At 35.5% G+C, this 12,943-nt stretch overlaps 1 long non-coding RNA gene across 1 annotated transcript; it reads right to left on the bottom strand.

Moving 5' to 3' along the window:
• Positions 1–6,250: 6,250 nt before the first annotated feature.
• Positions 6,251–12,235, bottom strand: LOC132083812 (uncharacterized). The gene is made up of 4 exons (XR_009419988.1): positions 12,068–12,235; positions 11,222–11,327; positions 8,266–8,331; positions 6,251–6,722 (listed from the first exon to the last, which is right to left on the bottom strand). It is a non-coding gene; the product is annotated as an uncharacterized LOC132083812 (long non-coding RNA).
• Positions 12,236–12,943: the final 708 nt, after the last annotated feature.

The following is a 12,943-nucleotide window of genomic DNA, read 5'->3' as shown; positions in this document are numbered from 1 at the left end:
TTATAGACAAACAGTGAAGAATTTTGACTGTTTCATACACACAAGAATGTTATGGACAGATGATACTGATTAAAGGGTCAGGCTGCAGGTTTCTTTTTAATAAAAGTATGTTTCCAAATACAATACTTTTTACATCACATGGACAGGAAGCACTAGAATCCCTTGTCAGTTTCTTAGGTTAGCTGGACAAACACCTAGTCACAGGATTCAAAGGTTCTCCCTAAAATTCAGGGTCTACCTGCAAGTTATCCTGCCCTCAGTCATGGTTGATCATGCATAAGAGGTCTCAGATGGGGTTGAGTTATTCAGCAGCACAGAAACTCTCTCACTAAAACACTTGTTGCTGTTGATCAGCAATTTCTCACCTACCTTCTGTAAGCAAGGAGGGAGCAGCACGGACCCATTTTGATACAGCTCTTACCCTTTTTCCCATCCTTTTCTATCCTTATCTTGAAATTCCTCTTTTATCCAGGAAGGAAGGTATTCTGCAAGAACAAAGTATACCAAGCATATTAAATAAAGAATAAGGCTGAAAGTATTTTAACTATATATGCATCCTCACAGAAGGTTCAATATTTAAGCCAGTGAAATATGATTTTGTAGATGGAGAGAAATAGTGTTATGAAAAAAGGAATTTAGGTAAAACTGTTTAAAAAAATAAACAACTCAGAAATTTTTCTTCTTTATATCCCGGGGAGAAACATATTAAAAAAAACAGTGGAACATAAACAAACAAACAAACAAACAAACAAAACCCACAAAGAAGATAACATCAAAGAGAGTAGCCTCTTTTCTACAGAATTATTTTAAGGAAAACTCAAAGTTCAAAATTAGACATTAAACCTTCCAAGAGTAAAAATGCAGTAGCATACGTACATTTTGGCTAACAGACATTCTAGCAAAACTAAAGTCAAGGGTTACTGTCACCTTCTGTTGGGCCAAGATTCAACAAAATTGTACATGAGATTCCTTTTTATTCTCTGTTTCTCTCATACAAGAAGAAAGACATGGTGGAGCACTTACTATACTAATGCAAAGAGCCACCCTATTTTAAACTAGTTGCTTTCTCAACTTTGGTAAATGAAGGACAAAAAATTGATTTGAAAAACCTAGCAGAAGTGTCTTCCCCCTCCCTTGCTGCTAAGAAAGGTACTTGAACTCATGCCATCTCACTAACAACTGTCAGATGTTTCAAACCCACACAGCTCCTCAGGGCATTCAACACTTTTATACGAATCAAGGACACTGGTTATGTGCTTTGGATCAGAGGGCTGATAATATGCATAGTGAATGCATCTCAGACATAAAGGATCTCATTTATGTTTGCAGGGTGTACTGCTCCATGCACAAAACAAAGTGTGTTCTCTGGGATTCAAGCTGTATATGCTCTCCCAAGCCCAGTCTGCTGTTGCGATGCATGTTCGCAGTATCTGAGAACCACACATAGTCCTTGCCGTAATGGAGTTTCCGATCAATATGTCCTCTGCCGCATTTAGTTTACCATACATCATTTTCAAGCTTCTGTTCAGATCTCATCCAAAGGCTAAAATTTTAAAAGACTGTAGGCAATGATATTCAGTTAAGAATTTTCTATTAACAATTACTGATTTTACTAAAACTGACAATTAGTAATTATCTAGTGAAAAATACTCACAGGCTTTAAGTGTCTCAGATAAACCACTTAAAGGACCATTAAAAATATAAACTATTTTAACAGATTTTATTCTCACTGTACACTACATGAGTACATATTCTGAACACAAATTCTTCTGTCTAAAAGCTCAAGGAAAAAATGAAATTTCAATGGCTACTATAAATTTAAGTCTACATTAATCCTCTAGATTTTCTTCAAGTACTTGTTTAAATTAGAGTTGACACCTATTTCAAATCATGCCTTTCTGAAATCCTTATTAATAAGTCACCACTATTTTAAAATATTCATCATCAAAATTAGGTCAGATGATTAAGGGATTATTCCTACAAAGCCTGAAATTTAGAGTGTCTGAACACCCACATTTTCACTGTCTTAAGTGGAAGAGGTACTTCCTCAAAAGCTGCATGATCTCATGGATTAAGTTTAGGCCTGAGAGACATAAGACTCTGAGATCTATTTCCTCATATTTACTTATTTACATTTAAAATTTTTGTACAGACCATTAGTATGATTTTGTTAGATATTGGGTTTTGATGATTTAATTTGCTTTACTCATTGAGGTTCTCTTAACTTTGTGATCTAAAATATCCTCAGGGTGTGAGAAACAAAGTACTGAATTCTCTTGCATCTTGTATTGTCTTCAACACCACACTGCATAGATGGAAGTGTGCAGGGAAGAGGGGAGAGGAAAGGACAGGGACCCCACTATTTGTGTCTCTGTGTCCCAGAAAAATATAAATCAAGTAAAAAAAAAAACAGAAAACCAAACACAAACAAAAAAAAAAATTTAAAACCACATAAACAAAAAAATCCAAACAACCAAACATGAAAGCAAGTAGCCCTTTCTTAGCAACAAAATAAACATAATTACTACAAAATAAATAGTGTAAGGCTGGCAAGATAATACTCTGATATGGATAACACTTGTCATTACTAGAGTTACTACCTTTTGCAAATATCACAGGCTTAACAAAGAATCTAAGAGGAATCTAAGCAGACTTTTAAAAGTGTGCATGTTAAAAAATACATTTATGTATATTTTAAACCTTAACATGCAAACATTTTTCTCTGAGCAGTATTTTTGTCAAAAATAAGAATGTGGAATACTTCTCCCCATCACCTCACTTTTTTCCTACTTTTTTCTTTGAGCCAAAAGGATTTCCACATTTTTTTTCTTTGCAGCTGAAGACCCTGAATTCTGTAATAATATTCCCGTTCCCTTCCCAGTAGCCATTTCCTTCTTCTCCAAAAGGTCATTACAGAATTACAGGATGTGTTCCTGTCTCCCTTAGGGCTTATACACAATTCCTCATAAACATAAAAGTGAATGGATACCATGGTTGAATAACACATTTTAATAACAGTACATTACTGCATTTGAAAGTGTGACCTATTTGGTATATTCACAGAATACTATAAAAAACAAAAGTGCAGTACAAAATGTAAAATTTACAAAATGCACTAACATACAAAAACACACAGGCTCATGGAGAGAAATAGATTGCACTTCCTCCCAGACACATTTATAGAATATTACATTTATAAATATAAATTAATGCACTTTACAATATTTAATCTGAAGAATTTCTGAAGAATGATCTAATCAACCAGGAAGGTTTAAAGGTGCCACATTACTACAGATGTAAGTATGCCCTTGCTCCTGATCTTACAATGTACTTAGTACCTTGTATTTCACTAATGCTGTTTCTACCACTACAAGCAATTTATTCTACCTCACGTTCATCAAGTGCTCATAAATCAGCATTAGGCCACTTTTTCACTGAGTTGCTGATTTTTAGCCAACAGACAGCAGCATTTGGATTCAAAGTCTAATATTGGCACACATATTGATTTTAATTAGTCTAATTAGTTCATTACACTAAAAATCAAACAGACCATTTATTACATTCCCAACTAATGACATATGATCAAGGATTTAATATGATAATGAGTAAGATCAATTATCACTCATAAAGGAAGTCATTAACAAGTGTAAACACTGCCTAACTGAATACCATTACAAATTATGAAGTCATAGCTAGATCATTTGCATAAGCATACTAATTTTATTTCATTATATTCCTTCCATTTAATACTCTGAATACCTTTCATAAAGCTCCTTTTTTTTCATAGAATTGATTTATAGCTGTAAACTCAACTCTTATTGTCAGTACTGAAATTGTTCACTACACACTCCTTAAACTCTACACTATTAAATTCAGGTTTAAGCAAACCAGACAATGTCTATAGACTCTCTCAGAAAATATTACAGAACATTACAAGAAGGAAATTAGGTTTCCAGTTGTACCAAAGTGGATCCAGAAGTATTTCTCTACAGGGGAAAATTCAAGAGCAACTTTCTTTGTGGTCTGGGATATTTCACATGCAAAACTGAGCTAGTGGTAGAAGTCAGCCCTTCCATGGCTGTTCACCAATATAAAGAGAAGGAAGAAGCATTTGCCAGAGTACTTTCACTTTACTGTAGAAACTTCATGTTTCAAACTTTTAAAATACTATTGACAACTCAAGCTATAAGTATATTAATATTCTACTATCCTTACATTCCCAATAGTGAATTCAAACCCTAACTCTATTTGAATTTTTCAAAGATCCCTGTCACCATCATTATCAATTCTGTATCTTACTATAGTATCTAAGATATCAATTAAAATCATAGCAATTACACTTGCTGTTATAGCAGAATTCTATTCTTTTAGAGCAGAATCATATCTATGCGGTGCACAACAATCAAGTAGGTAAAGGATAAGCCCTCAATGTGCCAAAATTATTTTTCTCCTGTTCTAGTATACAGTGGCTTCAGAATACTTTTCATATGCATTTCTCTATGCTAGAAAACATACAATGAATGCATGATTACAGAGCTACCTAACATGTATATATATCACATGTCACTCAGTATTTATAAAATGCAGAGGGACATTTTTTCTTTTGTTGTGGTTTTTGTAAGAGACTGGAAGAAGTCCCCATTTTCATGAAGCCCTCTAAAGATTTTTAAATGTAGAAGCTGTGACACACGCAGTATCATTAGCAGATGTTTAAATCCACTGGGTGCAAGAAAAATCTAATTTACTACTATAGATTAGAACTTCACTCTAGAAGAAAAAGCTTTTCAGTATAAATCTGCATTTTTATTCCATTAAATTCTCTTGCTGATTCTTAAGTCTGCATTTTCTAGAAGCAGCACACTCTAATATATTCAACAGCATCTAATCTGCATCAGTGACAAAGGGCTTCTACAGCTACTGTGTTTGCCAAAAACTGAAAGCTGTCTCTTCATGTTCTTTAAGTTTCTTAAAAGGCTTCCATCTTTGATAGGACAATAAAAAAAAATATACAGCACTTCAAGGAAATAAACTCGTTAACATCAAATTAATCCTTTCCCTAAATTCTAACACAAAACCTAAAGTAGGTGCACATTCTACTAATTTTCAAACTAAATAAAAACTCAAAAATTCTTACATTATTGAATCCTTGTAACTAATAATTTAGGAAATATGCAAAATATTATCTACAGCACTCTTGTGCTATTTATGAGGCGGATGACACTCCCTGCAGAGCTGGCATGTCCTTGCTTTAAGTGTTATATGGTCCCTGGACTGTTGAGATTGTAAACCAGAAGTGCCCAGAAGGTTGGAGTGCAAGGGTCAATGTACTTAAGTTAGTACATTCAATGTTGGTCTTAGGCACTGGGGTAATTGGCATACAAGCCACGTACTCAGGGAACAGCTTCAAACTCTGCTCTCTGGCACAATGTTCTTCAGCGGCCATGCTTAGAAGCAGCATTCAGATATACCTCAGAGCACATGCAGCATGGATATTAAAACCGAAACAGTAACATAATGACCACTTGCAGCAGTGTTCCATCAAGTCATTAACAAACTCTTAACAAATCCTTGCACCTTTTCTTACTATCTTCTTCATGTCAGGAAAGAACTGTCTAGGAAATACCTTACTGCATTTCTAGTAAGGGACTAAAATTATGAATAGTGTTTAGTGACCGATATTGCAAGTCACTTAAAATGCTAACATTTGTTCTTTAGAGTTATAGTTAAATACGCAGTTTTTATTCATGTTATTCTGACATCTCCTGTCTTTAAACCAGTTTTTTTTCAAAGGGCTGGCAACATGGGCAGCTAAGGTCAGTCAGATCATTTGCTATTTCTAAGCAAATAGCTTAGAAGTTCCAAATGCTTGGGAGATTTTACTCCAACTGTTTATGAGGCAAACAAAGTAAGCATTGCAACTTTGAAAGGAATACCTCTTAGACAGTCTGATAGCTGCTTTCAACAAAGGAGAATAGGTCTGTGACTCATAATGGATGGCCAAAGGCAATGTTTTTTGATTCTACTGACCTTTCAACACTCTAAGGATAGGAAGTATAAATCTAATGATTAAGTCACAGGCTGCTACACTAGACACTAAAAGACTACTTTGGAAAGGAAAAAAATAGAGCAAATTAGTAACACAAAATGGAATTTCACACAATAGTTATCATTTTAATGAGCTCTTCCATGAAGTTTAAATATTTGTAATAGTAAATGATGATTGTTTTTAACTCTCTTACAGTCCAATTGCTCTCACAGGTACTCAAGTAATGAACAAACACAAGTTATAGATTAAAGGGTAAAATAATTTTTCTGTTCTAAAACATTTGCCATACATTTTTACTACATACATTGATTACTTCTATATACTTCATCATACTTCTATCCTGCAGGTCAATCAACAGTATCACTATTCAATAACAATTTTTTCCAATGCCTAATTCAATAGATGCATGAAACATGGGGTTTTTTTCTCTTTTCTTTGAAAATGCATTTTTAATATTACATATTTTAGATTAAACAAAAACATGAATTAAGCTTCTTATAATGGATTTGACTTTCCCAGCCTGTTGTTACACTTCTTTCAGAGCTTCATCCAACAGGTATTCAACTGTATTCTGATTACTGGCCCAGCTTTTATCAGAAGAGCCATGCCAACAAGGAAAAGTTTGTCCTAGTACAGTGGACAAAGTCTAAATCAGTTGGAGAAAGAACTGCAAAACCTGTTAAAAAGAATAAGTAATTAAACCTAAGTTTCCTCTTGTTTTAACTACATTAATGCAAATAATAATCTTTATTTCCTTATTCATTCCTGATATGCTTTAAACAACATAAACGTAACTGATTTTACAGCAGCCGAGCAATTCCAAACAACTAAATACTAAATTTACCCCATAACAAGTTTTTAAATCCCCTTTTGAAGTTCTTCACTCCTATTTTAATGTTTTTCCTACATGCTTTAAAAAACTTCTTCTGTCAAAGGTCCCATCTGTCATTATCAGTACTTCTCTACCACCTTGGCTGCCAAGAGTTGTAGGGCAATAAAAAATAAAAGTGCTAAGAAGACTGAGAAAGACCACAGGCAGAAAAGAAACCCGAGAGAAAAGAAAACCACAAACTTGTGTGATTGGATTTAAGACCAAAGCTCTTGAAGGTTTTTTTTTTTTTGTCAACATATTCAGCCTTGGAAACTGCAGGAGAGGTAATCACAGAGGCCACTCTCACAGGCTCAAAGCCTGTAGCGAGAATCAGTGACGTTGGAAGGTGTACAGAGGCAGTACCTGTTTTTCAACATGTCAGAGGTTTCAACAATAACAAATCAAAGACTACTGCTCTCTTCTACCATGAAAACACTGGGGTAACACCTTGAAAGGTGCTCAAAGACAGAATTGAATTTAGATAAAATAGAAAAAATAGAATTGAAATTAGATAGAATTGAGATAGATGCTCAAAAATAGAACTGAAATAGAATTCTTTTGAGTTTAACAAATATGAAACAATAAATATGAGTAAGGAATACCTCAAAAAGCAGCTGTTTTGCATCAGACCATTGTATCATGACATGAGTTGCATTTATGTCCACCACCTTCTCTGAACAGCTCTGCTACTCAGTCTATGATTCATCTAATCCAGGCTGAGCTACAGATCATAACTTTCCTCCATCTTTCAGTCAGATAATCTAAAGAACCACCTGCTTTTTCTATGACACTTGAAAGACAGGAAATAAGACAGTAGCACACTTGAAATCCTAGCTCCTTCAAAAAACCTTTTCTGGTAGTATAAACCCTGCACTACAACACAGGATTATAATACAATATAAATGTATGTTAAAAAAAAAAAAACAAACTAATGATCATCAAGTGCTTTGGGTGGAAGGTGACCTTAAAGATCACCTAGTTCCAACTCTTCTGAGATGGGCAGGACCACCTTGCACCAGGTTGCTCAAAGCATCACCTAATCTGGCCTTGGATACTTCCAGGGATGAAGCATCCACAGCTTCTCTGAGCAATGAGTTCCTGATGACCACCACAGAATAGAATTTCCCTATTATATCTCATCAGGACCTATCCTTTTTCAGTGTAAAGCCATTACCTCTTTTCCTATCACTACACCCCTTGATCAAGTGTCCCATTCCATCTATCCTGTAAGAATACCATAGGAACTGGAAGGCTGAGTTAAGGTCTATCCAGAACCATCTCATCTATGTCCTAAACATTCCTAACTCTTTCAGCCTGTCTTAGGAAAAATGTTTCAGCCTCCTATTACCTGCATGGTCCTCTTCTGGAACTGCTCAAGAAGGTCTGTATCTTCCTCATGCTGGCAACTGCAGACCTGAACACAGGATTTCAGGTGAGGTCTCACAACCTAACTTTGGACCCTCAGGATATCTTTATTGGGAACATCACAAATATGTGAATATCACAAATGAATTTCAGACTGTCTTACTCAGAAGTTTCTATTGCATATGTATACACCAGATTGAAACCCTCAGCAATCTCCACATATAGTTTATTCTTCATGTGGAATTCAGACAGTAACATGATGAGTTCTAACAAAAAAGAGGCAAGTTTTTGAAAATACCTGCACAAAACAACTAAAACAAATCTATCTTACTGAAAATAAATAACCTTATAGGCTTGCTTGTTTTTTCAAGTACCTGCACAATACTAAAAATAGGCTTTCTACATAAACACAGTACAAAGAGTTCTACAAAGTTGAGTTTTGCTACTTAGAAAGAAATAAGACTGGTAAAACCACATTGTATAACCAATGAGAATGAAAACATACAGCCATTTTGGCTACAAATTCTTTGTTAGTATATCTAAATGAAGTACTGTGAATGCCAAGTTAAAATTATCCATTTATCTTAACAGAGATTCTGCCACATTAAAAGAAAAAAAAATTAATTTTCAGCAAGCTGGGTTTTCCTGATGAGAAAAGAAATATAAGCCTACCCTTCAAAAAACTGTTTAGTAAAACAGATGCATTAAATGCATGGAATAAAATATCTTGATTTGGTTAAATGCAAGTCAAGAGTACTGGTTTTGTTTTAAAAACAACAATGGAAGAATAAACAACAGCACCAAAAGACCATCTCAGTTCACTCAGTCCAAAGACTTCTCAGGTTCTCAGAAGAAAATCACTTCCTTATTCTTGCATGCATTTTATTTCAGAATTTTTTCTATTCTGCTAGGGGTTGTTCCAAACTCAGTACACATGAGTATCAGATGATAGGTTTTAGAAACATTTTGGATGAAATGGAGGCTTTCACATTTAAATATGTCAAGTTTATGATCTTTATGAAAAGATCATAAACTACCAGATTGCTCCAAGTAGTAATGCACGACTTCTAAACAACTTATCTACAAATGATAAACAATTTGACTCCACAAACATTTTTTTGTATAAAAATGGATGAGGATATGGACTGCCTCCAAGACAATGGAAAAGTCCTGAAAGGCATCAATGTTGTTCTTCATTCCAAGATATTTTAACTGTGTTCGGGATTCACTATCAACAATCAATTTTTAAACACTGTCTCTACTATATTACTATACTCAATGCAAGATGTTAATCTGCATTTATGGACTGCTACTCAAATTAAAAAAAAAAAAATTGATTGGATAGTCAAGCTCAGGGGGTTCATGTGATAAACTTTAAACCTTTGAACTTTGAGGCCAGCAACACATAGGATGGGCCAAAAACTAAAGGGATGTGTATTGAGAACTCTCCTCTCTAACAATCCCAACAATGACCTAGAGGAGGACAGAGAGTATGCCCTCATTGAGTCAGCAGATGACACCAAACTGGAAAGGGTTCCATAGATGTTCTCGAGGGGGGAGCTGCTAGTCAGAGTAGGTGGACAGTACAATGGTCAAACAGAAACTGTGGGGACAAAGGCTAAGGCCTGCAGCTGGGAAAAAACTCTTTGTGACATTACAAGCTGTGGGTGGAGTGCCTGGGGAGCAGCTCTTATCAAAACACCTGTCTTAGCAAACAGTGAACTAAAATAAGCCTGCAGTGTATCCTGGCAGCAAAGGCAGCCAGCGCCATCCTAGGCTATGTGGAGTCAGTAGACCAGACAAGTGATTTTATCCCATCAGGACCTTATCCCAGTACTTGCTAGTTGGCATCTAGAAAATCCTATTTTGCTGCCTCCTCCTCTGCGAGAAAGCCATTGATAAACAGGAATATGATAGTGGAGGGCTACCAAGATGATCAGGGGACAGAGCACATACCCTATGACACACAAAGAACACTTAAGTTAAAGCAAGGTTGTGACTGGATGTGGGGAAATTTCAATCTGCAGGCCAATCCAACACTGGAATAAATTGCCCAGATAGGTTATGCAGATTCCGTCCTTAGAAATTTGCAGTTTCAGACTACATAAAGTCTTACTTGCAGCCTATCTTGCTTTGAGGAGAAAGTTGGCCTCTTGAAGTCCTTTCTAACTTGAACCAGTACAAGATTCTATGATAATATCTAAATTTGAAACTGATCTACACAATCAGCCTCAAGGTCTAAAGATTTAAGTCATAACAGGCATCAGAAGAGCATTTCTATGTAAATATTATTGCCGTTCATTCACTTAAGAGGGAAGAAATCTTTTTCCACCATAATTTTTACTGAAAACCACTTTGCACTATGGTTTTGGATTGTCTACTGACTTGAACAATGCTTGAAATGGCCTAATGTATAATCCGTCAAATAACATCACAAATGTGCAAGCCATCATAGGGCCCCAGAGACTAGTTAGACTTTTGTAAGCATTCAGCTGTGTACCTTAGACATTTTGATTAAGATGTTAAAAAGATACAAAAAGAAAAGTGCTCAGAGTCTTTCAATCACAAGGATGTTAAATATCTGTCAGTGTTGGAAACTTGCCTTTGATGACAATATTTCATCATCGTGTTGTGTATTAGTACTTCACAGAACAGAATACTCAGAAGGGAAATACTTATTCACTGCATCTGCCTTTTTGTAAAATACAGACATTTCCTTAAAAGATTGGGTTTTTTCATGTGATTTTTTTTAATGGCAGAAAGACAAGGCTGTATCTTTGAAAATACCCAGACAAATGAGGTTAACAGACTTCTTTTTCTGTTCTTCTCTGTCTTTGGTGTTTATCTCTTGTCTGTGTTTTTCCTTTTTTTTTTTTTTTTTTTTTTGTCAAGACATCTTTTCCATAAACTGTGACTTAAATTTACAGGAGAAACTGTACCTTCTGAAAAGGAGCAATGAGTTGTACTTTTCCAGGTGTGTTCCTCGTCTTTGGTTACATTCAGGCCACAGGTTGAAATCCATACTAAACAGGCATTCTGGGAAATCTAAATCACGACAGAAAGTGTATATATATAAATAAAATGTCTAAATTATCTTTATTAACCTTAGCCTGTACTTCAATCTTCTACCTTCATAGCAATTACCAGAATTAATTTACCTTAATAACTCAAAGTACCCTTTAGTTTTTTGACATATTCTTTTGTCTCCAACAAGTTAGAAAGAAAAGTTAGATTAGAACCTGTCAAAACACTACTTAATAAAATAGTAAAGCAAGGCATGATTTACTGAACAGGTTTTGGCTGGGGTAGAGTTAATTTTCTTCATAGTAGATATTAAGGGATTGGTTTTGTATTTGTGCTGGAAACTGTTAGTAATTCAGGTATGTCTTAGCTATTGCTGCACAGTTCTTACACAGAACCAAGTTCTTTTCTGCTTCTTACCTCACCCCACCAGCAAACGGGCCAGGGGTGCACAAGGAATTAGGAGGAGACACAGTGGAGACACCTGACCCCCAGTGACCAGTGGGATATTCCATACCATATGACATCATGCTCAAAATTTAAAGATAAGGGGAAAAGAAGGAAAGGAAGAGAAGCTCAGAGTTACAGTGTTTGTTTTCCCAAGGAACCACTGCATGTGATGGAGCCTGGCCTTCCTAGAGATGGCTGAACATCTGCATGCCCATGGGAAGTGGTGGATGGATTCTTTACTTAGGTTTGTTTGTGTGCACAACTTTTGCTTTACCTATTAAAATGTCATTATCTCAACCCTTGAATTTTCTCACCTTTTTTCTGCTTTTCCAATTCTTTTCACCATCCCCTGAAGAGGAGAGTGGGGGAAGGTGAACGAGTGCCAGCATGGTGCTTAGTTTTCCACTGGAGTTAAACCATGACATTTACAAAATGGCAGCTATTACAAGTTAGCTCTGAATCTGTATGATAGAAATGAATTTGTAGACCTAGGGTGAAATCAAAGTACATCAAATTAGAGCTCTTAATACCAGAGATATAATTACACGTTAAAGAACATAAACTTGTCACAGAACAAAACTCTCAAGAACAGAAACAAGACTGGAGGCAAAAAAGGATTCTATTTACTCTTTTGCCAAAGAGAAGCTGAAACACGTAACGGAGTCTTGCAGAACGGAAAGTTGGGCTGCTGAAGAAGTTAAAGAACAAAGGTCACGCAACACATTTAATTTGACCTGACACATTGCTTACATCCAGACAGCCATTTCTCCTTGTTAACCTACTCATACAGTTCCTACTGAAAGAAGGAGTCAGCCACCCTCAGCAGCAACTGAGAAGCACTACCACAAGCCTCTACGAATGCCCTCGTTCAAGGTTTCTTTATCTTTAATGATTCTTTATGTTTCAGATAGGAGATCAAAGCATTTTCCTGAATTACCACTTTTGTAAACTGCTAAAGTAGTTTTCCTTAACAGGGAAGAACATGCAGGACTACTTTACCTAAAAAACAGTAAAAAAGATCTATTCATGTTTCACTATGCTAGGTTGCTACTCTTGGAATTATTTGGTTTATTTTTAATTAATTCCTAGGGGGTGATGTTTGGGGTTTTTTTGTTTTATGGGTTTTTTAAGATCTTAATGAATGCTCTGGTACTTATTTACATTTAGATTTCTGAAAGAGCTGAAATCAA

Source organism: Ammospiza nelsoni, chromosome 1 (genome assembly GCF_027579445.1).
Source record: "Ammospiza nelsoni isolate bAmmNel1 chromosome 1, bAmmNel1.pri, whole genome shotgun sequence".
NCBI classification, from domain to species: domain Eukaryota; kingdom Metazoa; phylum Chordata; class Aves; order Passeriformes; family Passerellidae; genus Ammospiza; species Ammospiza nelsoni.
This window is presented reverse-complemented; position numbering and strand designations above follow the sequence as displayed.